This window comes from Petaurus breviceps, unplaced genomic scaffold, assembly GCF_028583685.1.
Source record: "Petaurus breviceps papuanus isolate PSGF00001 unplaced genomic scaffold, PetGlider_PUasm1.0 190, whole genome shotgun sequence".
NCBI classification, from domain to species: Eukaryota; Metazoa; Chordata; class Mammalia; order Diprotodontia; family Petauridae; genus Petaurus; species Petaurus breviceps.
In genome coordinates this window covers 2,955,000-2,980,403 of record NW_027185810.1, presented here as the reverse complement: position 1 = coordinate 2,980,403, position 25,404 = coordinate 2,955,000, and the positions used below count along the sequence as shown (strand labels likewise).

General features: G+C 41.1%; 1 long non-coding RNA gene across 4 annotated transcripts in view; it reads left to right on the top strand.

Moving 5' to 3' along the window:
* LOC138164560 (uncharacterized) overlaps positions 1-25,404 on the top strand; it is a 161,563-nt gene that overhangs the window by 126,816 nt on the left and 9,343 nt on the right. The window lies entirely within an intron of this gene.

The following is a 25,404-nucleotide window of genomic DNA, read 5'->3' as shown; positions in this document are numbered from 1 at the left end:
TATCCCTCACATACTTAGTGTATCCCTCACATACTTAGTGTATCATCCCTCACATATCTCAGGGATATACAGGGGACCAAAAAACTGTCTGAGGAATAATAATAACACAATGTCAATTTGACTGAACAGTAGAGTGTATAAAAGGGAGTAATAAGCCTGGAAAAGTAGGTTGAAGAAAGATTGAAAGGGGCTTTAAGTGCCAAACAGGAGAGTTCATATTTAATCTTAGAGATATAGGAAGTCACTGAAGGATGTGTAGTTGATAATTCCAAATTGCTTTCCAGAATGGCCAGACCAGTTCATAGCTCCAAAATCCATTAAATTTTAAGAGATCTAGAAGAAATTCTCCCAGAAAATGGGGTGAACCTTCTGTGGAGAACTTATATGAAGATGTAATCAAGGATCACACAGAATAAGGGATAGTTGAGTTGTTGCATGCTACTTTTGGTGGAGGTGGGAGCAGAGTACTCTTATCAATGAGATAATAGATTAATAGACTCATAGTAAGTTTCTGGGTGGGAAACTATCCTAACAATGCTTTCTTTTGGTGCATTGATTCTCATATTATCTTTGGGATTAAGTTAAATGTGATAGATATTTTATAGCTGGATCATTCTATTTATTCAAAAATCTTGGAAAGGATTCCATTCCTTACCAGCAAGGTGAATGTTGATATCTTTTGCAAATGGAAGCATAGATTTAGAACTGGAAGGATCCTTAGAGGTCATCAGCTTCCTTTCCATTTTCTTCCTTTTACATATAAGGAAACTGAGGCTCAGAGAGGTTAAGAACCTTGTTCAAGGACATGCAGGTAGATTTGAATCCAGTTCCTCAGACTCCCAAATCAGTTTTCTTTCTACTGCATCAAGAAACACTAAATTAGCAGCTTCATGGCAGAAATGGGAATAACAGCTTTAAAGATTAATTCCCCTAAGAGAAGAAGAAGAAAGGAGGAGGAAAAAGCACACAAACCCACTGAAAATTGTCTTCTGGTGCTGCTCTTTCCTGCTTTTCTGTTTGGACTCTTTCTCACTGTCTCTCAAGAGAGGGTCACAGACACCACTGCCTGGCTCCTCTCAGTGGGTGAGTCTCACTACTGAAGCTCTAAGAGCCCAGAGAAAAATATTTATAGCATCCGTTTGTGTGGTGGAAAAATATTGGAAATTGAGGCAATGCCCATCAGTTGGGGAATGGTTGAACAAGCTTTGGTATATGAATGTAATAGAATCCTATTGTGCAATAAAAAATGGTGAACAGGCAGATTTCAGAAGATCTGGAAAGACCTGTATGAACTGAGGCAAAGTGAAATGAGCAGAACCAGGAAAACATTGTACACAGTATCAGCAACATTGTGTGATGATCAAGTATGAATAACTCAACTTTTCTCAGCAACACAATGATCCAAGACAAGTACAAAGGACTCAGGAAGGAAAATACTATCCATATCCAGATAAAGAACTGTTGGACTCTGAATGTAGATCAAAGCATATTTTTTCCTCCACTTAGATTATTCTTTCTCATGGTTTTTTTTTTTCTTTTTCTTCTTTCACAACTCTGACTAATATGGAAATATTTTTTTACATGATAGCACATGTATAAACCATATCAAACTGCCTTCTATTTTCAGAAGAGGGGAGGGAGAAAAATTTGGAACTCAAAATCTTGTAAAAATGAATGCTGAAAATTTTCTTGACTAAAACTGGGGGAAAAAATGAAGTACTAATTAAAAAAAAAAGATTAATTCCCCTAGTCCTGTCCACCCGTGCCAGGGGACAGATATTGTCTTTTGGGAAGAATTGCAATTGATTTGTTGTAATTAGGTAATCAATTTGATGACAGATATGTCATGTGGTGCCCTGGAGTGGTGCCTAGAGTTCCCAAGGGCCTTTAGCATCTTCAAGTAATATTCACTTACAAAATACTTCTCTCTGAGGAGTTCTAAGAACATGACCTACGTCATTTCCCTCTTCTTCACATTGTCTTTGTGGGGTAGATAAAATTTCATTTATAGCATGTATTTCCCTTGTGGGTTTTTTTTTTTTCTGATCACACCTGTGATTTCATTCTTATTGCAAACCCCAACTGAGGAAACTACTTCTATCATGCAGGTTGGCATTTTTTTCTGCAAGTTATAGTCTTAGAGAATTTACTAGGGCACTGAAAAGTTAAGTGACTAAGGGATCCTTTAACAGAAGGATCACACAACTAATCTGTATCACGTAGGACTTGCCATTCTTTTTTTTTTTTTAAGCAATCAGGGTTAAGTAACTTGCTCAAGGTTACATGACCAGGTGTTTCTGGGTGGGTGCTAAGTGTCTGAGCCTGGATTCGATCCCAGGTCATCCCGACACTGGACCCGATGCTCTTACTCACTGTGCTACCTGGCCACCCCAGGACTTACCCTTCTTGATATTATTATCACATTTGTTATGCATAGATTTGTGAATTCATTATTTTGGACCTTCCTTCCAATGACATAAATTGCAACTCAGCCATACATATCTATCTTCTGAAACTCTTATCCATGTCATCCATTATTCATACAGAAAGGACAACTTTTTTTTCTTTTTGGAGGGGGGAATACAGGGCATGGGGTTAAATGACTTGCCCAAGGTCACACAGCTAGTAAGTGTTAAGTGTGTGAGGCTGGATTTGAACTCAGGTCCTCCTGACACCAGAGCCAGTGCTCTATTCACTGTGCCACCTAGCCATCCCCAGAAAAGACAGCTGAGATACTGAATAATGACTTGTCCAAGGTTGCACATTGATTAGAAACAACTGAACAGAAGGACATCATTTCCCCAGGCTCATATTAGTGACAAAAGTCCTCTACTTTCCATTTTTTTCACCAATCATAGTGTCAGATCAGCAACTCGCCTATAATTTATAGTATCAGAGAATTATCTAAGGGCACTGAGAGAGTTTAAGTAACTTACACATGGTCACACAGTTGTTTTTCTTTTCAAAGAGGACCAATGTCATCACAGGTGATGTCTTGACTTTTGAGTGAATTGGATCTAAGTGAGGCAGAATTGCACAAAGTTGTCACCCTCACTCCATCTTCCAAAGTCATCAAAGTCCAGTGGCAGGACAGCCATCAGGAAGATTGGTGATGGCCTAGGATGCAGTGGATGACCTTGGTGCCCTCCACAGCACCTGCTTCAGCTGCCTTTGTGACCATCCACCCATTCTACTAGGGGAAGTCTTCACATGCTTGGGGAGGACACTCCCCTAACTCATTGAAGGGCTTGAGGCCCATTGGTTACCCTCAACCTGGTTTAGCCTATATCCAGAGACAGTTTTTTCCAGGGTGTGGATGCGGTGTGCATGCTACAGCTTCTTTGAGCCACAGGTAAGAATTGGGTGACACATGGAAATCAAAGGTTTTTGAGCAGCCCTGAAAAGGGCTCAGCAAGCCTTCACACCAGAGGTGCTGGTCTTCCCTGAACACCCCATACACCCCAGTATGTGTCAGTGACCCAGTCAGTATATGTCCAAGGTAGGACTTAAGATGATAGATTTATTTTATTTTTTTAAAATTTTTTGCTTTTTGGAGGGGGAAGGCAGGGCATTTGGGGTTAAGTGACTTGCCCAACGTCACACGGCTAGTAAGTGTTAAGTGTCTGAGTCTGGATTTGAACTCAGGTCCTTCTGAGTCCAGGGTCGGTGCTCTATTCACTGCGCCACCTAGCGGCCCCAAGACGATAGATTTAAAGCTAGAGAGGAACATAGATAGAATCTAGTCCAAGTCCCTATTTTATTCATGAGCAAACTGAATCCCAGAGAAGTTAAATGATTTACTGATGAGTAAACTGAATCTCAGAAGGGTTAACTGATTTGCTCAAGGTCACTTAATGACAGAAACAGGATTTGATTTCTTATATTTTTACTCCAAATCTAACTTTTTTTCACTTTACCAGGCTTTCTCTCTCAAACCCAGGTCTTCCTGACCCTAAAGCTGACTCTTGGTTCACTCATTGAGCACATAGGAAGGACTTAATGGAACCATTATTTGTTGATGAAGTAAGTGTTCTTTTTAGTAATGCTCAAGTTTAGAGAGATCTTATGAAGGCAGAGTGATTTTTGCCAACGGGTCTATTGATATCACTCCCCTAGCTGGGTAGTTAAGTGGGAGACTTAAAGGGTTGCAGGACTGGTCACTAGGCAGTGATGTCAGAAAGAATCCAACTTTATTTTTCCTTCTTATAAATCTGCAGGGGTTAGGTTGCTTTCCATAAGAGTATTTGTTGACATGAATGTAGGACAGCCTGCTTTACTGTGTCATCTTGTTTGAGTACACAGGAATAATAGGCAATCAATGCTGTGAGCCCTGAGGGTAAACTTGGCCCTGATGGGGGCAGGGCTGGTGACAAATTTTGTGGGCTGCTCAACGTTTTGGAAACTATCTCCAAGGCTGATCTGTATTGTGTATAAAAATCATCATTTTCCAGGCAGGGTTTTTTGTGTTATTGTTGTTTTCTGTCAAGCTCAGTAGTGGCTCTGCAGGAGTCCTCCAATGAGAAGGGTAGTTGACAATTGAGAGGGAACTGGGATAGACTCACCTCTCCTAGGCATGTTCCCCAGGAGGCTAGGGCTGGTGAGAGAGGGTCTAGTCAGATGAACCTGAGGGGGAATTTCCTTTATGTTCTGTGGATGTGCTGCCCTGGACTGGTTATTGTATTCAGTTAAAGGCTAAATTGAGCTGTCTTTTCATGAGATGATTATTAACTGGACCTGACCTGTTTACCTTTCCAGAGAATGAGAAAACAAGGTGCCCCAAGTTCTGTGACTGAAGATAAATGTGCCCAAAGGAGCGTTCTTTCACACACCTCTTTTTCTTTCTTTCTTTTTTACTCACTAAGAAATATAGAAGACAAGGGACTTTTTATTTCCTGTGATTTGCACCATTCCTAGGCATCCCATAGAGAAAAAGAAAAACCTCTAAACTTTCCCACCTTGCCACACCACATTATTCATTTGTAGTTAAGGTAGGAAGCTGGGGGCCTAATGCAGCTCTCTAGTTTTGGTGGGACCACACTTGCCCAAGTCAGATGTGGATGCAGCCCTTGTAGGCTCTGGACTTACTCCTCTAACATGGAAGGTCATATTCCCAGAGCACAGCTGACTGGCTAGAATTTCAGGGTTCCGGGGCTCCATCGAGGGTGAGTGGGGTTCTGCTAATACTATCTCAAGCCTAATTATGGTGTGTTTACCCCACATCATCATTATCATTGCCAGTGGTTAGCACCCCAATATCATTTTTGATATCTCCTTAGTACTGTTGATAATTAGTTAATATGATATAGTTTTTACAAAGGGATATTTACCAAGAAGTACAAACATATCCCCACCCCAAACTGACACACATTCTGTCCTCTACCAAATAGGTCCCTGGGGAGTCAGTTCAAACTTAAAGTGATTGCTACTAAACCAGTTCCCTACCAGGTTCCCTCCCAGATGTTGCCTAGCTGCAGGATGAGTTGCTCCCTTGCCTGCAGAACCCATTGTCCAGGCTGCTGGGGAGAGTCACTATTGGTCTGGGCCACACAGGTAACTTCTCAGGGATGCATTGGCTTTTCCCCTTGCTTGGCTGTGGGAGGCCACAACAGTCTTTGCCATTGACTTCTATTATTTTGTCTCTTGGGGTCTCTCCAAACTTTCAAAATTCACAAGGTCACAGCCTGTTCCATTCTGTCCTGATACTCACTCACCTAAGGGAAAGAAAGAGCAAACTTAAAAAGGTAAAGAAAGAGAGACACTGTGTGTTCACAGGTAGATGTTGGTGGATATAGGGGGAAAATAGACTGCGGACCTCTTCTTTCCCTACCCAGAGACTTATAGTAGTTTTTAACTCAATCGCTATGAGAAAAAGAGACATGCTCTACTGATATTTTTCATATGTACTCTCAGCAGCCACTTAAAGGGCATTCCCTCCCCTATACACACACACACACACACACACACACACACACACACGACAGGAAAGGAAACAGAAACAATGACAGAATATCTGTATGTGTTCCAAATTGAGGATCAAGGCCTCTCCATTATGTATCATCACACACTTGCAGAAGCAGACTCATCAAATTCTCCATGTGTGTGGACAGTAGGCAGATACCCCTCTGCATGTTCTGAGGGCTGGATTCCCATTAGCCAGTCCCTCCCACCCTTATGGAGAGAGCACAAGACTTAATGTTTCCTTCTCAACCCTGTCAGTTCCGCTAAAGTAATATTATTCTACACTCTAGTTTCTGGTTTCCCAAAATACTTTATTAGCCCACCTGATCATGGTTTAGTATGATTAGGAACATTATAAGGAAGCCCAAGATCATTCCTAATTGTAGATGGAAGAGTCCTAAAATGGTGATTTGGGTTTTGAGGTTTGGTTTAGTAAAGCTATCTTTTATTCCTAATAAATAGTCTTTAATAAACCTTCTCATATATATTTAACAATTACATATCTCTCCCCATAAAATATTCTAATCTGGGAAATAGATAGGTCCACAGTCTTGTCCCAATATAACTATCTTCAAAAAGGTACTTTACAAGCATTAAAAAAAAAATCTGTTTCTCACCACAGCTCAATAAGAGAGCACTTCATGGGGGAAGTAAAGTGCCAAAGGCTTAAATAATCTGGCCCTAACATATGAATGAATGAAGAAGAAAGCATTTTTTAAAGCATATACTATGTACCAGACACTCTACTTTGTTGTTGTCAAATTCTGTCTGGCTCTTCATGATCCATTTGGGGTTTTCTAGGCAAAGACACTGGAGTGGGTTGCCATTTCTTTCTCCAGCTCATTTTACAGATGAGGTAACTGAGGAAAACAGGGTTAAGGGACTTACGCAGGGTCACAGATCATCTAAGTATCTGAGGCCAGATTTGAACTCAGGTCTTCCTGACTCCAGGCACAGCGCTCGATCTACTTAAGGAGTCAGAGGGATTGTGAGTAGAGCTATAAGGCAGTTGACTGTCATGTCCTTTACAATAGCAATAGTGGCATTTATTTGATTACTGTTCCCAGAGCATGATGTAGCAAGAGGGGAATTGGGAAAAGACTGGATTTCAGGGAAGAAAGGAAAATAGCTTTGGGTTTCCTGGAGAATGTTTGGACAACACGTATAACAAAGTTAGGGTTGATTACATATAAAGGTTAAAGAATGTTGCACTTGGAGGGGGTATTCAATGGGATCACTGTTTTAGAGTGGTGGGTAGGGGACAGACAGGGAGAAAATTTGTAACCCAAAATCTTGTGGAAATGAATGTTGTAAACTAAAAATAAACATTAAATATATAAACATTAAAAAAAAAAGAATGTTGCACTTACCAGCCCTAGGATAGATATTCAAAGCTAGGTGGATCAGCATCTTGGGGGCCTGGGAAGGAGAAGGAGACATGGTTTATAGTTTCTAGAGATCTAGTCTAGAAGGTGGGCTATGATCTCTGGAAGTCCAGTCTAGAGGATGCTGTGAGGGAAAGGGAGCAGTGGGGCAGATGGCAAAAACTGAAAATAGTAGGTTAATATGATAACTGATATCTGGCAATTTACCTATTGCCACACAACCCCCAGTGAAAACATTAACAATTGGAAATACATTGAATGAAATCCTAAATTGGAGCTTTTTGGATGAACCCTAGGTGGGGAAAATAACGGGAGGTTGTTGTACTGTGGATTCATTGTCTCTCTTCAATTTTCTATTCCATGCATTGTCATCTGGAGTCGTCATTGATTGTGTGTCTGCTTCTAGAAGTGGAAGCTGTTAGAATGGAAAAGCCTCTGAGCCTGGAGTTAAGTTACCTGGGTTCACATTCTGGCTGTGACACCAGCTGTGACCATAGACAAGTCCTAGCTCTTCTCTGGGACTCAGTTTCTGGATTTGTAAAATGAGTGGAAATAATTCTTACCCTGCTTCCTTCGCAGTATGGTTGTGAGGAAAGTGCTTTACCAACCTCGAGGGCTTAGGAGTCATTATTTTTACAACTAGTGACATACAGAAGTCTTTTTCTTTTCCTGATCTGTTGACCATGACAGTCGGATAGTTGGAAAGGTAGAGCCCTGTCTGAGTATAATTTGAACAGGTCCACCATAATTCCCAACACTCAACTCAAAGCAGGGGTTAAAAATCAGTCAAATATTCAGATAGTCTCCTTATGTGGCACCTGATATTTGGAAATATATGCTTGTTTACTTGGATAAAACTTGACAAAATTAATTGTCTGGACTCCAGGGGTGGAGAACCTCCATCCTGGAGGCCACGTGTGACCTTAAAGGTCTTTGGGTGTGACCTTCTTACTGAGTCCAAGTTTTACAGAACAAATCCTTTTCTTAAGGGGATTTGTTCTGTGAAGTTTGAATTCAGTGAAAGAGTCACACTTGAGGACCACATATGGCCTCAGGGCTACAGGTTCCCCACCCCTGGGTTTGACTCATATAAGATCATAGATGGAAAGTTAGAAGGAAACTCAGAAGCCATCTAGTTCAACCTCCTTATTTTACAGATGATAAAACAGGTCTAGAGATGAAGTGACTTCCCCAAAGTCACAGAGGTGGTAAGAAGTAGGACTAAAATTTGAATCCAGGTCTTATGGTTTTAGAGTCTTCATTCTTTCCACTATAGCATTCAGCCACCTCCTGAGGGGGGAAAGATATGTTTTGAAATCTGGACAGGGAAGGATCTGCTTAGATGGCAAGTTATACAACGAGAGTGCCCTTTCTCTGAGTCCTGTTGTGTGGATTATTGAAATTACGGCCAATGCTTGAACAGCACTTTGACATTCTCAGTTGAAAAGTGCTAGATGAGCTTAAAATTTTATAACTGTAATGGAATCTGAGTAAATAGCATTGTAAATGGGGCCTGTTGCTGATACTGCATTTAAGACACCCCTCTTTATTATCTCATGTTTACTGTAATGTGATGAGCTGAGGTGATTAATAACAATGATAATAATTACCTCTACCACATTTTGTACCTTCAGAGGGCTTTACAGCTGTTCCTTATGTAGTCTTTAATGTTTGCAATACTGACTGGGTAAGTCAGGATGATTTTCCTCGTTTCCAATAATGGTGGAATTGGACTAACTGGTCTCTGAGAGCTTTGATCCTAAGATGGGCCATTTTTGAAGAATGGTCACATAGCAAGATAACATTAGTCTGCTAAATTTTAGTTTAGAAAGCACAGGACTTGTTATGAACAGTGAGGAGACAGGCATTGGTGGGAGAAGAAAATAATATTTGTGGCTCAACTGTGTGGTTATTAGGCAGCTGCATTAGCCACTATAGTATGGAATGTCTGGTAGCCAGAAGCCAAGGGGAAGGTCCATTTCACGACTTGGAGGCTTAGAGTCTCACCTGGGGGTCCCCTCCATTAAATCACACAGCTTCTCCAATTAAACCCTGGGCAGAGGCTACACTCCCAGGCCTGGATGTTCCCATGGCCTTTTCTCTAATGGTCTTTGTTCATTCTGAAGGTGTTTAGCACCTGGTCAAGGTTGATCAAGGGGACCTGGGTTTTATATGCCAGCTAATTGGGTGCTATAAGTAACGGACCCCAAAACTGTACTCGTCAGCAACTGCTCATGGCATAATCAGCTGCCTCACATGCCCACTTGGGGATTAGATAGAGATAAGAGAGTGCCTTAGGTGTCTGTGAGACAAGCCGTGTGTCAATTACATTGTGGATGTCCAGATTTATGGGCTTTTTGGCAGTGCCTCTGAGCTATTAATCATGTCTTATGAATAGGGCCTCATGTAAACCAACAATAAATGGCATATCTCATGGCTGGTCACGGCAAAAAAAAAGTCACATTTTCTTTCCTGTCATGTGTGGATAGATGTCTTAAGGTATAGAACACAGACACTTATATCAAGCAACAATTGATTATCTACCCATTAGTGGACTCGAGCAGATTCTTAACTATAAAATTTTTACCAAGACCTTACACATCCTGAGCTCAGGAGTCCAAGTTCCCAGTCAGCATCTGGAAATGGCATATTTCTCATAAAAATGCATCCGTTAAAACATTTTGTTTTAATGGCAAAGTAAGGACTTCATGGCTTCCCTTTACTTTTATTACATTGTCATTTAGATGAGTCTTACGTGCAAATATCTTATTACTTGCTAAGCTACATATCTCATGAAGTGCAATATATCTAATGTCATAATTAAATGTCGTCAGGCTAATGTGTATGAGTGTTTTGAGCTTTATCACTAATTGCTGTGTTAGCATGAATTAGACAGTGAAGCAATTAGAAAGCCAAATGCAGCTGTGTCTTATATTATGCATTTGTAGGGGGTGGGCCGTGTGTGTGTGTGTGTGTGTGTGTGTGTGTGTGTGTGTGTGTGTGTGTATTTCTAGGAGTTCTTCCTTGTCCTGGAATTGCACCAAGGTACTCGCTATTCTCTGTGCCTCTGTGGCAAAACCTCAAATATGATGCATGAAATGAAAGCTAGTATGTATAAGGGGAAAACCATATTTCTTTAAATAAGCAAGTTTCTGTAATCAGTCATCAGGGATAGCTTCATTCTCAAACCCCAAATTAATGGAAGTCAGGTTTTAGAGTAAAGAAAGCAGGTTTGCTTCAGGAAATGTGTGTATGTATGTGTGTGTGTGTGTGTGTGTGTGTGTGTGTGTGTGTGTGTGTGTGTGTTTAAACCATAAGACATCTGGTTTCAGCTTTTCTCATCTTTCCACTTTGGTGTTCAAATCTTAAAGGCCCCAGTCAGCACCCCTACTCCCAACATAACCTTCTCCCCACAACCTACTTTGGGCTAAACATAAAGCAGGTGAAAAGGCTAGAGAATCTTCCTTCCTTCCTGGAACATTGTCTTAGTTCTCCCTGGAAAGGCAGGTTACCTAAAGTCACAAGGATTCCCAACAACATACACCTTTCAAAATAGGTCAGAAGCTGGAAAGGGGATCTGACCCATTCCTCCCAGAGGTAGTTTCTTTGTCTTATCTCTTCTCTATCCCTGTTTTCTCGACACTACCTAGTTAGAGAATATAGGTGTCTTTTCCTTTTGGAGGGAGACTGTACCATTTAGTACTGCTGATTTTCATCCACACAGAGCTGTGAAACTGAGGATGACAATGTAACAGGCCCAGGGATGAATCCTCAGATAACTTTTATCTACCAGGAAGGTGATTACCTCATGCTTGATTTCTCAAGCAATTTTAATTTACTGCTACCTAGTGATAGGAAATCTCCACGAGTCTCCCTCTTTCCTTTGAGCGAAGGCACAGTGTGTGCCTACTTTGCTGAGGTAACGCCATGTGCTTGGGCTGTATCTGTTTAATTCAGCCCAGGTTTTTTCATAAACCTGATTTATGTCTAAGCCAGCTAATGCTGCAGCAACTTTTCCCTCTGGTTTTAGCTCTTGTCCTCGAAGGACTAACACAGCCCACAGAGTTGTTCCCTTCCTGTACTAGCAATGGGAGAATAAAAGCCACTCTCTAAGGCACTGCTTGACAGTTTTGACAAGCCCTGTCAAATTCAGATTCCCAGAGGTATTTCTGCCCATTAGGAATCTGAGTGCTTACTGGGAGCCTTCTGAATTCCCACTCACACAAGATCAAGGCTCAAGCTGCCTGTGTGAGTATGAGGGTCTCCCATTCTCTGACCAACAGAGTTTGACAGAACAGCTTGTCAACAAATGGGACCAGTGGGCGAAGATGAAGAGGTGTCATTTGGATGTAAATGCCTCCATTTTTTCCTTCACAATTCATAATGGCCTTTCCATTCTCCAGCCCTCTCTCCTCCACCTCCCTGGTTCCCCCAAACAAGCTTGTTGGGAGACGTATTCATACAGCCAGCCACACACAAGCACCATCACACAGACTGGCTGTCGCAGCTTTGTTACCATGGTGTTATTGGTCAGCCCTATGCTTCCTGGCTACCTGTGCTTTTGTAAGGATTGTTCTTTCACTCTGAGGTGTAATTATGCTTGGGTGGGGGAGGTAGCTGCACCCAGTGCAACATCAACACTAGAAGGTGCGCAGAGATGTTTGGAGTCACTGATCAGGGACCCTTGTGCAGCCCGTCATGGCCATGCTTCCATGCTTGCTGAGTCCTTTCCTGTAGTACTGTGGTGGAAGATTGCTATACTTAGGGACTGGAGACCTGAATTTGAGTCCTCGCTCCAACAATTGCTCTCAGTGACTTTGAGTCTTTTCCTCATCTCTGAAATGGGATAATATTTGTACCACATACTTCATAGAGTTGTTATGAGAAAAGAGGTAGAGATCGGAACTGTGATTTCAGTGGCAGAGTAAATTCCCAGATGAGGAAACTCCTTCTCTTCTATGCTGGGCAGCTCCTTCTCTATAATTTATAATCTTAGAGAGTTCACTAGAGGCCTCAGAGGTCACAAAGCCAGCATGTGTCTGATGTAGAACTAGAATCTTCCTGTCTCTAAGGCTCCCAGCTCTTTATCCAATATGTCAAAGTATTTCCATATGAGAAAACCACTTTGTAAATCTTAAAGTGCAATAGAAACATAGTTTACAGATATATTTACCATTATAACATAAGCTCCTTCAGGCCAGTTTCCCTGATATTTTTCTATTTGTGATACCTTAGCTAGCACAGTGCCTGGCCCATAGTAGGCACTTAATGCATTCTTATTGATTGATTGACTTAAGGAAGTATGCTTTTGGTACAAAGAAATGCACATATAGCAGAAATAGCTAAATAGTTATTTGTCTGTTTTGAAAATTCTTACTTTCATTGATACTTCTTGTTTTTAATATCACATTCATTTCCAGATATTTTCCTCTCCTGTCTCTTGGCAAACCTTCTCTTGTAACTAAGATTAACAAATAAAAAGGAAAAAAGTAAAAGCAATTCAGCAAAACCAGCTAGGGGGTTGACCATGTCTGACAACATAAGAAATATTCAAATTCATGATCCCTCACCCTTGCAATGAAGAGACTGAGGTCTTTTTGCTTTACTCTTTTTGGGACCAAGCTTAATAGTGGTTCTTGCCAATCAAACAACAAGCTTTTATGAAATGCCTACTATGTGCCAAAAATACCCCGGAGATAGTCCCAACCTCAAAGAACTTATTTTCTATCTATTCTTTTTTGGAATTTCAATGAATTAAGGACAGGTTTTGGCTGGGTGTGGGGTGGGGTGGTGTAGGGACACATTTATAGAACCACAAACTTTCACTTACTTCAAAATGGGTCTTCTATTAAGCACATTCAGTAATTAATTCTGGGTCTTCAAGTCACATGTTTATGTGTGAAATCGTGCCCAGAACAACAAAGTGAATTATTCCTTTACTTTGTGAGAAAAGTCCAAGATCACCAAAGGGTACAATGCTCCTCTGGATGGTTACTCAGCTCGTCTCCAAATGGTTGATATCAGTGGGCTGGCCGTTTCTCCCACAAAAGCTAGTCATTGTTGCTTCAGTAGCCTGAGTATACCTTCTACCAAGAAAATTCATCTAATTAAATTCTTTCCTCACTGGAAGTTCTTATGCACAGTGATTTCCCCCCTTCTCAATTCATGCATCACCCTGCCTTGACCTCTCTGTAGATTGGCATTTTTAGTGGTTGTTTTTTCAGCCTAAGGCTTTCTAGTTCCCCAAACACCTAATGCTACTCTGCTCTCCTCCACCTATGTGAGGCTCCAGGCAGGCCCTGAAAGGCTGGTGCAGATGAGGTTGCAGGATATGATAAAACCTACTGCAGCGGCGGCTGTTAGAAAATGGAGTAATAGTGGGTCAGGCCTGTCATCATACTTTGTCAGCTCAGTAATACACATTGCTTTGCCTACCTCACCATGCAAGGAGTCCAGTTATAAAAACAAACCAGTAGGCCCCCAGTTGGGGCGGCTAGGTGGTACAGTGGAGAGAGTGCTAGGCCTGGAGTCAGGAAGACCGGAGTTCAAATCCAGCCTCAGACACTTACTAGCTGTGTGACCCTGGTCAAGTCACTTAACCTTGTTTGCCTCAGTTCCCTCATCTATAAAATGAACTGGAGAAGGAAATGGCAAACCACTCCAGGATCTTTTCCAATAAAACCCCAAATGGGGTCACATAAGAGTCAGATGTGACTGAACAACAACAACAAAAAGTCCCAAATGCTACTGGCTTTTTCGCCTTTTTTGAGGACCTTGCTGTTCAGTGAGAGTAGCTGAGGGTGACAGGCTAATGTTTTTTTGGTTTTGAGGGGAGGAACTTTGATGAAATAATTTCTCAGAATTATTTTAGCTTCTTTGGGTTCAGATTACATGGCATTAGTATCATATTAGTAGCTAACGTTTATATAGCATTTCAAAGTTTGTGAAAAGGGTTACATATGTTATGCCATTTGATCCTCACAACAGCTCTGTGAAGCAGGTGTTGTGATCATTATCCCAGTTTTGTAGATGAGGGACTTACCAGGAGCCACACAGCTGGTCCTTGTCAGAGGCTGGACACCCACAACTATGACAGGCACCAGATTAGGTCTGGTCTGTAAGGTTTCGTGACTTAATTTCAGGACAGCTAGAGGGGTCTTTGGAATCTAGAAAAATAAAGAAAAGAAATACTTTCCAAAGTTTTTTGAACCAACTCTTTGGGTAAGAAAGTTTTGTGTTCTCCCTGGTCAGCAATGAGCTATTGCAGTGATGTGATACAGCGGGTAGAGGGTTGGATTTGGAATCAGGGAAGATGAGGGCTCAAAATCCTACCTTTGGTCCTTTATTAGCATATGTCTCCTAACCCTCTCTGAGCCCTCAGTGTCTTATTTGTAAAATAAGTAGAGAAGGACTTGTGAAGGATATTGTGAGGAAATATGTTACTCAAAATACTTTGTAAATTCTTTTTTTTTTTGCCTTTTTTTTTTTTGGAGGGGGAAAGGCAGGGCAATTGGGGTTAGGTAACTTGCCCAAGGTCACACAGCTAGTGAGTGTTAAGTGTCTGAGGCCATATTTGAACTCAGATCCTCCTGATTCCAAGGCTGGTGCTCTATTCACTGTGCCACCTAGCTGCCCTGTACTTTGTAAATCCTAAAACACTGCAAAAATGTTTGTTCTTCAGGTGGCACTGTGTCCCGAGTGCTGGACCTTGGAGTTTGAATCTAGCCTCAGACAGCTAGTTAAGTATTAGGCATGTAACTTTGGGCAAGTTATTTAACCTCTTTGCCTCAGTTTCCTCATCTGTAAAATAGAGTTAGAAATATATTAGATAAATATATAAATAGCACCCTCCTCCCAGGCCTATTGTGAGAATCACATGAGATAAAGTGCTTAGCACACACACAAGTATATACTATATAAATGCTAGCTACTACTATTATTATTATCTAAAAAATGGAGATAAAAATAGCACCTACCTCCCAGGATTATTGTGATATGATATTTGTAAAGTGCTTTGCAAACCTTAAAGTATTAAAAAAATAGCTATCTTTACTATTATCATTACTATTGTTATTCATGGCAAATATCCTGGGTCAGGCAGTATAGATAGGTAGATTTTGTCATAAGCCATAGTCAAAAGGGATTGTCTAGCCTTATTTATCTGTATTGACTGTATGCACAATTCCAGTGTTCAAAATAGGTTATGAAAAATATGTATAAGGGGCGGCCAGGTGGCTCAGCGAGTAAGAGCACCGGCTCCAGTGTTGGGATGACCTGGGGATCAAATCTGGGCTCAGATACTTAGCACCACACCCAGAAATAAATGGCCGTGTAACTTTGAGCAAGTTACTTAACCCCGATTGCTTAAAAAAAAAAAGTATACTAGATTCTTATTATAATACTATTTCTTAGAGTTCATCCTATGAGATCAGCCACTTTTATAACACTGGATAGGGTCCAACATAGACCCATCTTATACTAAATTCCATTCTAGGTTTATAGAGTTATAAGGAGGTTTTAGGAGATAAGAAAGAGTAGGTGTTAGTATTTGAAAAAGAAATATCTGTAAAATATCTCTTCTCAGTGGCCTGGTAGCATAGCAAATTTCCTATCTAATTTATACAGGTAAAATACTATTATAGCTAGTATGTTACAACAAAGGTCTTTGTTTCACACAATGGTTTCCAAACCTCCTCCCACCCTCACACATGGCCCACTTATTTCAAGACAAATTTTATACCCGAAAATCCTGGCTCAACAGGAAAATGAGGACAGTCCTTCAGAGCTCCCTGTAATGGAATCTGACCTGTACTAGTGTTCGGGTGTCAAATGAATTTCTTCAGTGTTTCTGTGTGTGCACTTGGAGCACTCAAGGCTGAGACTTCCTATGTTTTCAAAGCCTGACCTGAAGGCAAAGCAGAAATATTAGTATCTAGTAAAATGGTTTGGTTTTAATTAAAAGGGCTTCACTGGTTCGGGCAAGAAACATCGGCTGTTATGAGTTTGAGGTTGAAGGAAAACATAAACATTATAGGATTCTCTGCACTCACCACCCAACCCTGCAAAAAATAGCACAATAATAATAATAATCAATAATATCTTACATTTATATCATGCTTTATAATTTAACAAAGTTTGTCAATTCTAATTTTATTTTGACTCCCAAGGATTTTTTTAAAATGGCACTATTTCTGCATTTCAAGGAATGTCTATCTTGATAATTTTCTTTCTTTTCCAAGATTTCCTTAGATTTTCTCATTTGGACACTTGAGCTGCCATTTGTATTTCTTTATATTCCTGGTCCAAGTGTTGAGATAACCAACTCTGGAAGTTAGACAGCAAGACTCTGAAGGAACATGTGTGAAAAGTATTACTTCTATAAAAAATGGTTAGAATAAAGTTTTGGTTTGGTTCCAGATAACTTCAGGCATCTGGAAAGTCTACTTATTCAGTTACTCATTTATGCATTCCTCTCTTGGCTCCAACCTTGACTCTGCTGATATTCTCCATCATGCTACAGTTCCCTTCTTACCCTGGAAGTTCATGCCACAGCTGATTCTCTCAACCTGAAAGTTCATTCTGCCCCTATGACCCCTTCCTATGATTGGTTCGTTCCTCCTAGGACCTTCATTGTAGGAGAAGTTCCCAGGCCAGCCATACCTTCCGGGCTCTGTTTCTGACTATACTTTCTTCACTATGCCTCCTGTCCTCCCCAAATGGCCCCTCCCTCATTTTTGATTTTCCTTTTATGTATTTTCCCCCTATTAGAATATAAACTCCTTGAGGACAGAGACCATCTTTTTTTTTTCTTCTGTTTGTGATTATATTCTCAGTTCTTAGCTCAATGCCTAGTATATCTAAGTGCTTAATAAATGTTTTCTTGACTTCATTGATGTGTAATGGGGACTGACTATCCAAAGGGTCCTGATCATTGGAGCATATATACTATGTTTTATAGTGGTACTAATGGGCTGTTAGGAGGTGCAGGGGATAGAGCAATGGGCTTGGAATCAGAAAGATTCATCTTCATGAGTTCAAATCCAGCCTCAGACACTTACTAGCTATATAACCCTGGGCAAGTCACGTCACCCTGTTTGCCTCAGTTTCCTCATCTGTAAAATGGGCTGGAGAAGGAAATGGCAAACCATTCCAGTATCTTTGCCAAGAAAACCTCGAATGGTGAAATGAAGAGTCAGCTACAACTGAAAGAAATCTACAGCAACTATACATAATGGACAGACACTGCTTCTTGTCAAACTACTTTGTGGAGACTTTCAGTTGTCTATTAAGCCAGAATTGAATGTGAATACAAAAAGCATAGAAGAAAGCTTTCTCTTTTCCTGGCAGCTTTCAAGGAAGAAGGAAGAAATTGTGTAAGCAACCTGTTGGGGAGAGAGGTAGCAGGTACTGCCAGTGGTTGCCTTTTCTCTCCACCCCAGGCTGCCATATGCCCATCAGGGTATGGTGTCTCTTCTTTCTTCTGTCTCTGTTGTTTTTCATTCCTCACTGGAGAACCACCAGGGAGAGAGCAAGATGTTTGTGCCTTTTGTATACACATTCTGTTCTAACTTAGCAGGCATTTAAAAGACTTTCTGTCACCATGAAGTCATCAGATAATAAGCAGCCAAAGGATACCTTTCAATGCTTTCAATAGGGACAGGCTTCCTCCATTATTCATTCTGGAAATAGGCTCACTAAGCCTCTACCAGGATTGCCAGCAGGCAGAGAATACATGTTCCAAAAACTGGGACACCATTTCCCAATCCCTTGTTACACCTTCAGCAACCCTTTATTAAGTATGCATGATGTACAAAGCACTGTACTAGGTTACTAGGGAAGATAGAAAGATCATTGAGATATTCTCTCTGACTTTGTGCGATATGTATTCTGAGGGGGAGGGGAATGCATGAAATGTGACATTAAGACAAATGAATACTATTTCTAAAGACAGAAAATCTTCAGCACAACCTGTTGACTCTAGAAAAAATACTCTTCTCTTCACCATTGAAAACCCTTTTCCATCTGGCTCTACCTAAGTTTTCTAGAATTACTTCACATTACTTGCCAGAAAGTACTTGATATTCCAGCCAAACTGGTTTACTACCTTTACTTGACAATCCATTTCCCACCTCCAAACTTTTGCACTTGTCCCCTATGCCTGGAATGTGCTCTATCCTCATCTCTGTCTCTTAGAACATCTGGTACATAGTGATAAATATTTGTTGTTTGAATAATTCCTTCAAGGCTCACCTCAAATGCATCCCCTAAATGAGACCTTTCCTAATCCTTCCAGTTAGTGTTCTCCCAACCTTGAAACAAATTCTTTCTTTACTTTTCATATATTTTCCATTACTCGTCTATGTAGAAAGGCAGTGGGAGGAGAATTGGCTCTGGAGTCAGATATTTGGCTTCAAAAACTGACTCTAATTTTATGGTCTAAGTGACTGACCTAGGTAACTTCCTTGGGCCTCAGTTTCCTCATTTATAAAATTAGGTGGTTAGATGAGATGGCCTCTCAGGTCTCTTCAAACATCTGTAGATGCGTGATCCTTATGTTGTACTTCCCCAATAGTATGTTAGCTCCTGGAGGATGTGGGAATGTTTAATTTTCGCCCTTGTAGCCCTAGCACAGTGCCTGACACATAGGAGAGAATAAGTGTTTGTTGATTTCAATGCAATTGAATAATTACAATGCCAAAAGACTACATGAAACATTGGAGAAGTATAAAGTCTCATGCAGGAGCTGAGGAAGGAAAGGTGAGTTTCAACTCAGGGGTCTTAGGGAAGGCTTCCTGGAGGATGTGACAGTTGGTCTGGGCTTTGGAGGATGGATGGGTTTTCCAAAGGCAGAGATGGGGGCATGGAAGAAGCATTCCATTTATGGGGGACAGAACTGGAGTTACGTGAGCAAAGCCCTGGAGTCAGAGAAGTGTTGGGTGTGTAGCCTGGTCCAGAGGTATTACAACTGGGAAAAAAGGCTGTACTTATGGTGGAAAGTAGTATGTTCTAAAACTGGAAAGGAAGAGAAAGGAATAAGCATGTACTGAGGACCTACTATGTGCCAGATACTGTGCTAAGAACTTACAAATATTAGCTTAGGTAGGTAGTTACCAGATTATGAAGGGTCTTGAAGATTAAGCGAAAGAGTTTAGGTTTTATTTGCCAGGGAATTGGGAAACCTGCTAGGTGGCACAGTGGATAGAGCCCTGGGCCTGGTGTCAGGATAGACCCAGTTCAAATCCAGCCTCACACACTTAATAGTTGTGTGACCTTGGGCAAGTCACTTAAGCTCTGTCTCAGTTTCCGCAACTGTGAAATGGAGATAATAATAGTTTCTACTTCATAGGGTTATGAGGATCAAACAAGATTGTATTTGTAAAGTGCTTAGCACTGTATGAACGCTGTTATTACTGAAAAGTTTCCCTTTCCCTAGATTTTTTGTAAGATTATTTTTCCAAGTTTCCAATTGGGGATTCTATATTCTCTCCCAGCTTCCTTCCTAAAAGGCTGGTCACCCTCATTCCCTTTGGAGCCCTTTCTAGCTAAGCAGGACAAGCCCTTTTCTGTACCAGGGAAAGCAAACATTCAAGACCAAGATCCTTTGGATTGGAGCGTTTCTCTTGCTTCACATCAAAGTAACTTCCCTTGAATCTTGCCAGTTTGTACATGCTGTGATACTCATAGACTGCAAGGTCTGAGCCTGCTGCCTGTTTAGTGCCCCACTCCTTTGCATATCAGGATAAGAGAACAAGTGGATTTTATCCCTTTAAGGCTTTAATGATAAGAAAAATGAAGCTTCCTCCCCATTGGAATGAGAGTTTGCAGAAACCCAATAATAAATCATTTGTTCCCTTCCCATGCACTCTAGCCTTCTCACAGGCATATTCTCAGATGGTTCCCACTTGGAATTTCTCATCAAGTGTTGTAAATAGCTCCCAGCCTTGACTGCTGAACTGTGAGTGCACACTGCTCTCCCCCTCCCCTTCTGTGAAGCCAGGAGACGCAGCAGGCTGCCTGCTGGCAGCACACTTGGTGGGTCAGCAAGGCTTGCCTATCATATTCAGCAGGAAATGGAAGCCGGCTGCACGTTTGACTTAAACTCGCCTTATATTCCATGCCCTTCATGACCCCAACTCCTTCTCCACTGTGAAGTTGGTGAGAAGAAGAAAAGAGCAAAGAGAAAAAGAATATGAGGTAGCAACAGCTCTGTATAATGGAAATAGCATTGGATGGTTAGCCAGACGCCCCTGCCTGGCTCCTGGGGATGCTTCTTGCTACTTATTAGAGAGATGATTCCATGATGTGGAATGTGGGTGGAATGCTGGATCTGGTGTCAGGGAGATCTATTTGGGAATCCCAGTCCAAACATTTTCAAGCTGTGTGACCATACACAGGTTATTTAAGTACTCTGAGCTTCAGTTCCTAACCTGTAAAACGATGATAATAACACCTTCCTCGCAGTGTGAGGCTTCAGTGAAGTCATGTAAGTAAGATGCCATGTGAACATCTATGTTTGTTACCTGTTAGTCTTTCTGGCCCTCAGTTTCCTCCTTTGTAAGAAGAGACCTTGGTACTAGAGGCAACATGAATATGTAGTAGGAAGATGCTGGATTTTGGAGTCTTTGAAGCCTGGTCTGGAATTCTGATTCAGGCACTTATTACCTGTATAACTTTTGGTAGGTCACTTCTTTCTGAGCCCCAGCTACCTCATCTGTAAAGTGGGGATGAGAATTTTTGCATTGCCTGCCTCAGTGGATCTCAGTGGATCTACTTCTTCATTAGGTGATGGTAGAGGTGTGAGCCATTATTATTACCCCACAATCTCTAAGATCCCTTCAGATGCCAAACTACATGACTCATTGTAGAGTTTTTTGGAGCTGTTTTGGGTTAGCTTTATACACACCACAGGCAAAGTTGCTTAACAATTGTAGTCAAGCAGATCTAACTAGTTCTGAGGGGGAGTGGAAAGTGTTAAACTAGCCCTGTCCCAGTCCCATCTTACTGCTGAAAAAAGTAACCCATTGCAAAGCTTTTTGCTTTTGCACTTGCGTATCAGAATCAAGTAATTCTATATCTTCTACTTTTCCTGAGGGAGAGTGGATAAGATATTCAGCATCCCAAGTCTACTTGCTGCCCATCATTTTCGCAGGAGACTTTCCTTTCCTGTGATTTTCTGGGTTTGAGATCCAGCCTGTCGGAAGCTGCTTTCACACGCTGTCAGCAGTATAATTTGGAGTACTCCAAGTTCTCCTTTCTTTACAGGTGTGCAGCTGGGATAACTGATGATTAATGCATGTGTCTGGTGGGGGCTTCAGGGTAATTTGATTTGCTTGATATCCAGAGTGATCACTACTCTTTCCATTTTTCTTTCTTCCTTCCCTTTTTTTTTGAGTTTGTTTCTATGTTTACCTTTGTCAGAGTTTTAATATGATTAATGGCTGTTGTTTTTGTTTCCTCTCCAGTTTTAATTACATTTTGCAAAAGCCTTGTATAATTACAGATCTGGGACTCTCCCACAGATCTTCCTGCTCAAAAGTCATTCAACCTCTCTGCCTTTTTTAAACTTTTCTAGTCCTTCATTTTCCCACCTCTCCCAGGCAAACTCTAGGGTGCTCCCCGCTGGGAATGCTTCCTTCTTATTTATAAGAATACTTCTGGTTGTTGCTGGTATTGTGTCTGGATTTTATGATCTGTGATGGTAGAAGTTAGGTTCTGCCCCCTTACAAAAAGCACTAGGGGTGGAGTTGGGGCTGGGAGTGACCATGAGTTAGAGAGAAGTCTCCAGGAAAGCATCAGCTTATAAACTGATGGCAGCCTCTGCCCGGTCCCAGGTCCCAGTCAACAATTGCAAAGTCATCTCTCTCAGCAGAGGAAAGAAATTATGATTCCCTGAGAGAATGGTTCTTTTTCTATAAGGAGCCATGAATATGTGTATGGAGAAGGAAAGAGAAGGCATAGGAAGCAGGTTTATCCTTTTTTTTTTTTTAGGAGCTGGGTGGAGGCATCAGCCGCATAAAGGTGTTCCAACTGAAAGAATACCCATCCCACTGAGACGGCAAGAGCAATGGGTTAGGAAATAAGTGAGTGAAACCAGCCTCAGCCCCTGGTGGCAGTCTGCCTGGAGAGCAAAGATAAAACCTTGGAAAGGGCAGAGATGGAATGACAATAGAGTTGGAGTTTCTCTTTAGATGCAAACTGAACCTGCTAGATTTTTTTCCAGGTTCCAAAAGTTGCTTAGTTTCCTGGTTCCAACTTTCAACTTCCTGTACACTTTAGCCTTGATTTCCCTTCTTTTCCCCTAGAAGGTCAGATGCCATCTGGCTGCAAAAAGGGTCATTCTTACCTTAAATTAAACCAGAGGAAGAAATAAGGTGGACAAAGAACAAATGTTCTTAAACTTTTTTGGGTGATGGATCCCTTTGGCAGTCTGGTGTCGCCTCTGGACCCCTTCTCAGAATCATGTTGTTAAATGCATAAAATAAAATATGTACGATTACAAAGGAAGCCAATTACATGACATACAGTCATCAAAATGTTTTTTTTTTAAACAATTCTTGCATCCCAGGTTAAGAACCACTTAAAAGAGATAAAAAGGGCTTTTAAATAATTGCTCATGTTTATATTACATCTTATAGGGTAGAGGAACAAGCATTTATATGCCAAATGCTTTGCAAATATTATTTCATTTTAACCTCACTACAACCCAGTGAGGTAGTTACTGTTATTACCCCCATGTTACAATTGAGGAAACTGAAGCAGAAGTTAAGGGTCTTGCCCAAGGTCGTACAACTAGTAAATGTCTAAGGCTACACTTGAACACACATCTTCCTGACTCCAGGTCCAGGGCTCTATCCCTTACACTACATAGCTGCCTCTACATTAAAAAGCTGATTCTGGAGAGCAATTCTGTGAAGTCACTAATGCAAATACTCTCCCATTTTACAAATGAGGGAATTGAGACTGAGAGAGCTGATATTGGGTCAGAGCTGGGACCCAAGGTCAAGTCTGTAGAGTTTAAGTATGCCATTGCCCTCTCCATTGTGCCTAGAAAATTTCCATATTGTAATAGCACAAAGAAGTTGGGAAGAAGAAGGACTTTGAGACATAAAATATACTTTTTTCCCTCAACTACTACTGCACACTTTACCTCCAGTCCTTTCCTCAAAGGGCAGAAAACCAGCCAGAATTCTGTTTGGTGAATGGAATTCCCATCCCACTGAGGATATTTCCGTGTCCTAAACCCTTTTTTATGGATTATACCTGTAAGAGGGGATATTATGGTATCTTGTTTTGCTCCCACAACAGTTATTGGGAGATAATCAATAGCTCTGGGGAAGCTTCCTTATCTTATTTTACTGAGACAATGGCCATCCTGGTCCCAGGGGGAACTAGAAAGATGGGGGTATGACAAACAGCTCAGATCCTAGAGGTCATGCCCTAGTCACAAGTATCCTTTCTACCTAGCCTATGTAATCTGCATAAAGAAGGAATGTAGGGAAATAAAGTGAGAAATCTGAGGAACTTCAACTAACCCTAACTCTACCAGGAAGGATAAAACTCTCCTGCTTTTGCCTGTGTGGGTGTTCCTAGTGAGCATCACACCCACTTCCTTGACAGAAGTATAATAAACTCTTTCCTTTGCCCACTCTGTTTCTGAGTCCTTTCAATGAAAAGGGATTTGCCATATTAAGGGGAATCTCACGTGGATCTTCCTAAGGGTTCCCAGCTAACTCCCTGACCCTGCCTGGGAAGTCCTCTGATCTCCACAACTGTGTTTCTCACATACCCAATACACAAAATCTGGTATTAATGACTTCAATTTGGCTGATTGTTTGTAAGTCCATTGCAAAGTCCAGAAAGGATGTAAAAGAATATGATATGATCCCTCCTCCCAGGGAGTTTCTGAGCTAGTTGGGAGAACAAAACTAACATATGAATAGCTAAATAGGGGCAAAGTTTTTGTTTTGGGGAGAAGTTGAGAGACTTGGGTTTTAGTCCAGGCTCTGCCACCTGGGACAAGTCACTTGTTTGGGCCTTTGTTGCCTTCTCTGTAAAATGAATGCGTTGGAATAGAATTCAGGGGAACCTGCAGCCGGGAGGCCAATGGCCCCAACCCTGGAATAGAAGATCCTTAAGGAAGATTCTAGCTTTAAGAGAGTCTCAGGATCACAGGATTTCTGAATTGGAAAGGACTTCAGAAATCATCTTCTTCTACTTCAATTCATGTTAATTCAATTTTGTAGCTTTGAGATGTGAACCGCTGGAAACTGCCTGTAGAACAAATTCCTTAGGTACTAAGCCTCAGTCTGTTTTGCATAGTTTGTCCAAACATGCCTTTCTAATGACCACCTCAGAAGCTGGAGTGCCTGAAAGACTACAGCTTAAGCTTCTGTGTACTTCAAGTGGGGCCTCCTAATAAGACCTATGTGTGTGATCCTTACAGATTTCCAACTTTGGCCCTAAGTGGCCAGTCCAAGAGGGTAAATCTGTTGGAAAACTACTCTATCTGCTATTCCTGAATCTTCCTTTGCCACCCCCACTCCCTTACAATCATGTTGATAGATAAGAGCTATTTGTACCCTCTCAATAGCTTAGGGGCCCAGAGACCATTACCCAGATCTAGTTAGGGGTTCAGGGCCTCTGAACCTTTGTTTTTGGTCATGGACCCTTCTGGCAATTTGATGAACTCTGTGGACTCCTTCTAAGAAACACATTTTTAAATGCATAAAATAAAATACATGAGTACAAAGAAAATAAATTATATTGAAATACAATTTTATATACATATATACTTATATGTATATACATTTATGTGTATCTGTCTACGTGTGTATAGATAGATATATACCCAATATTTTATATATACTCCAGTTTATGGGTGAGAGCCTCTGGGTTAGTGAAATTAAAGGCAGTCTTGGTATTGTATGATTTCAAGGGCATTGAGGTTAATTGATGTTATTTAGGAAAAAGACAAAATCTTCACTTCTCAATCAAACATTAAATTCCTAGAACTGAAGAATACTTTCTTTCTACTGGAAAGATAAGATAATTTCAATGCAAA